Below are 4,573 nucleotides of genomic sequence, written 5' to 3' on the forward strand. Positions count from 1 at the left end.
TAAGGAAAAGATAGCCTCTTTAATAAATGGTGTTATCAAAAGTGCCTTTCTGTTTGCAGAAAACTGAAATAAGACCTTTACTTCAGACCATATAAAAAACTAATTCAAGATGCATCAAGGACATAGATATAGAATCTAAAGCTATAAAGATCCTTAAAAAATAATAAAGCAGACTAACAACTATAACTGAAAATGTACAGTCAGCAGAGGATGAACTGCTAACTGGGACCTCCTAAAGTTTTCTCCAAGAGTAGCAGGAGAATCTGCAGAATGGGGGGGGGGGAAACTTAGTAATGAAATATCTGAACAGGGACTCATCTCTAAAATCTATAGAAAACCCCAACATCTCAACAAGAAAAATACAAACAACTCAATTACATTAATGGGCACAGGACATGAATAATCACCAAAGGATAAACACCATTCAGATGGCCAGCAAAGAAACATCAAATGCTCAAGATCATTAGCTATATTAGCAGATGCAATGAGAATAGATCACAATGTTCGATCAGGTATCACACAATAACTGCTACCTACCAAGTGGGGAGGTGGAATTCTCACACATTGTTGATGGGAATGCAAAATGTTGCAACCATGATGGAAAGCAGTGTGGCCCTTCTTTAGCAAGCTGGGAATAGATGTGATTTAATCCAGCAGTCCTACTCGTAGGTATATATCACAAAGAATTAAGAGCTGCAATATAAACTGACATTCTCACACCTATCTTTATTACGGCATTGTTTACAATAGCAAATAGTTGGAAAGAGCCCAAGTGTCCATCAACAGAATAGCTTAATAAATTGTGGTGCGCTTACATAATGGTGTATTATGTGTAACAAAAAATGATCAAGAATTTTTAAACACTGCACAACATGGGTGAACCTAGAACAAATTATGCTCAGTGACATAAGTCACTTACAAAAGGAAAATTATGACATAAGATCACTAATACAAAAACCTAAGGAAAGGTCTGCACATATACTTAATCAAAATTGGAGAGTTGCCAGGGATCAGAGGGGACAGATAGGGGAGTAAAAATTAAAAATAGACAAGTTAGGTGATGTTGTTGTTATGTGCCTTTAACTCCAACTCATAGCAATCCTATGTACAATAGCTCTGAACCCTGCCCTATCTTGAGCCAATTTCACTGTTTCTGACACACCTACCCCCATTATACCAGTCACTGAGTCAATCCATCCCATCCAGTCTTCCTCTCTTCCACTGTCCCTCTACCCTTCCAAGCATAATGTCCTTCTCCAAGGACTGGTCTCTCCTAGCAACATGCCCAAAGTATATCAGATGGAGTTTCAAAATCCTTATCTCCAAGGAACAGCCTGGCTTCACCCTCTCCAGGACAGACCTGTTTGTTCTCTTAGCAGTACGTGGTATATTCACTACTCTTCTCCAGCACAACTCAAAGGCATAGATTCTTCTTCGATCATCCTTAGTCACTGTCCAATTCTCTGATGCATTGCAAATAATTGTGAAGACCCTGGCCTGGATCAGGTGCATTTTAGTCTCTCGACTGACATCACTGCTCTTCGGTACTCTGGAAAATCCCTTTTAAAGGTCCATTTAAAAAACAGATTTTACCAATGCAATTTGTCTTTTGATTTCCTGGCTGCTGGGACTAAGAATGTTCATTGTGGAGCCGAGCAAGCTGAAACTGTTAACAATCCCAATCTCTTCATTATCATAATGCCATCAAATCAAGAACAACTCATATCAACCCTGTGAACAACAGATCTGAACCCTGTCCTATGCTGCGCTCCTTTTCATCTCTGACACACTCGAGCTCACTGCCGCAGTCACTGTGTCAATCCACCTTATGAGGGGTCTTCCTTTCTTTGGCTGACTCTCTACCTTTCCAAGCATGATTTATCCCTTTCCAAAGAATGGCCTCTTCTGGCAACCTGCCCCAAAATTGTGAGACTAGGTTTCTCCATCCTTGCCCCAAAGAAGCACTCTGGCCACATTTTTTTTCTTCTTCTAATGAGTAATGGTTTGGGTTTTTTTGGCACTCGATGGAATATTCAGTGCTCTTCTCCAGCACCACAATTAAAATAGCATCAGTTCTTCTGTCATCCTTATTCACTGTCTAGCTTTCAGATGCATTGCAAGTGACTGAATCAGGCACACCTTAATTCTCACACTAACATCATTGCTCCTCACTAATTTGGAGAGATCTCTGACTGCAATACGTCTCCATCATCTCCTGACTGCTGGAACCAAGGATGTTGATCGTGGATGCAAGCAAGATGAAACTGTTGATAACTGCAATCCTTTCTCCATTTATCATGATGCTCCCTATCAATCCAGTGGTAAGAATCTTTGTTTTCTCAACATTGAGATGTAATCCATACCAAAGACTACATTCCTTGACCTTCTGCAACAAGTGCTTCAAATCCTACTCACTTCAGCAAGCAAGGTTGTGTCAGCTGCATAACGCAGGTAGATAATGAGTCTTCCTCTGGTCTTGATGTCACATTCTTCTTTAAAGAGTCCAGCTTCTCGAATCATTTGCTCAGTGAAGAGTGAATAGATATGGGAAAGTATATAACCCTGATGTATACCTTTCCTGATTTTTAAGCCATGTAAATGTTCCCTTGCTCTGTTCAGACAACAGCCTCTTGGTCTAGGTAGAGGTTTAATATGAGCACAATTTGGTGTTCTGGCATTCCCATTCTTCTCAACATTAGCCATAATTTGTTATATCCACATGATCAAATGCCTTTGTATACTCAAAAACAAACCCACCACAAATAGTCATTCTTCTGGTATTCTCTGCTTTCAGCCAGAATCCATCTGACATGAGCAATGATACCCCAAACCACGTCCTCTTTTAGACCCAGCTTGAATTTCTGGCAGTTTTCCTCAATGTACCGTTCTAACCATTTATGAATCATCTTCAGCAATATTTCGCTTGCATGCCATACTAATTACATTGTTCAATAATTTTCACAATCTGTTGGATCATCTTTCTTGGGGATGAGAACAAATATGGAACTCTTACAGTCAGTTGGCCAGGAAGCCATCCTCCAAATTTCCCAGCATCATTGGATGAAGGGAAAGGCAATATACAATGAGGATGTGTTGATACATTATAAATAATTATTCATTAATTTAAAACAAAACTGAATAAAAATCCAGTAAGATTTTAAAACTCTGAAATAATTTTTTTTAAATCAAATTACATATGGCATTGGGCAGAGTGCAAAATTATTTCTTTAAAGTTTAAAGAGCAAAGATATCACTGTGAGGATAAGATGCACTCAATCCAAGTTGTAGTGATTTCAATTGCTATATATTTGAAAGCTTGGCAATAAAGATTGGAGCAAAACAGATGTCTTTGAATAACGGTGTTGAACACTGAACACGCCATGGACCACTGAAGAACAAAAAACTTGCCTCAGGAGGAAGACAACCAGAATATTCCTTATCAGGGAGGGTGATGAGTCGGTCACATGAACTTGGACCTCTGCAGGCATCAGTCCTTGGAGAAGGACATCATGCTTGGGAAAGATGAGTGAATGAGAAGCCCTTTGACTAGAGGCACCAACCCAGTGGTTAAAATGATGGTGAGGATACAGAACTGGACCATTCTGTTATGTGCAGGGTTGTTGTGAGTTGCAACTGACTTGTCAGCTGTAACAACTCATGAAAGCCGTTATGTTTACTTCTTTCTCAGCCACTGGCCTGAGCACCAGCGTGGAGGGGACAGAACCACCAGCACCATGCCTCAGTCCTGGGCAGCAACCTGGCTTTGTTTCAGGTTTCTGACCATGTGAGGAGTGCTGTGTGGCGATGGTAGAGTTGGGAAAATGTTGGGGACAGCAAGCACAAACCCCGGATGGCCCTCGCTTCTGTGATTCCTGACAAGGGCCAGTGGGGACTGGGGACCTGCCCTCCTCTTGCAGCCACTGGGCCTCTGGGCTGGAAGGTGGCATAGGGAGAGTGGTGGCCCTAAAGAAAGTCCCTAAAATTGAGGTCAGCTGGCTGACTCTGATTCCACACTCTGGCCATGTACCCTCACTGTGCCCCAGTTTCCTCATCTGAAAAATGGAGTCATCAGCCCATCCCCGCCCGCCTGCCTGCCTTCCAGAGGGCTGTTGTGAGGGGACAAGGGAGGGAGCGGAGGACAGAAAGCAGACACCTCATTGTCTGGCTCGTTTCCTGGCCCCCTCATCCCAGACAGGGGTCTGTTTCCTTTCCAAAAAAACCTTCCAGTAAATTCCGTTTCAGGCCTGGCCACTCTCTGTCTCAGCCACTTGGCCACTCTCCTGCCGTGGCCCCAGGCATATTTGAGGGTGCTTTCTTGGGAAGAGGGAGCAGCCCAGCACGAGTCCAGGCTGCACCCCCTGCGCCCCACGCAGGCACTCACCACGCTGGGCCTCAGTTTCCCCCTCGGAAGGTAGAAAAGGTCTGAGCAAGTGCGATGGTGGATGGGAGGGTGTTTGTCTCAGGGCAGGAGGGTGGTCTGAGGGTCCCCCTCACTCTGTTGGAGGTGAAGTCAGGCCCAGCCACCTCCCTGCGGCCCTGGTCACCCCGCAAAGCCCCCAGGAGGCCCCATCAG

General features: G+C 43.5%; 1 pseudogene; it reads left to right on the plus strand.

Annotated features, from left to right (window-relative positions):
- The window catches only part of LOC102858228, a 10,765-nt pseudogene that overhangs the window by 4,823 nt on the left and 1,369 nt on the right, over window positions 1-4,573 (plus strand).

This window comes from Elephantulus edwardii, unplaced genomic scaffold (genome assembly GCF_000299155.1).
Source record: "Elephantulus edwardii isolate Elephantulus edwardi_28Jun2011 unplaced genomic scaffold, EleEdw1.0 scaffold00086, whole genome shotgun sequence".
Classification (NCBI taxonomy): Eukaryota; Metazoa; Chordata; class Mammalia; order Macroscelidea; family Macroscelididae; genus Elephantulus; species Elephantulus edwardii.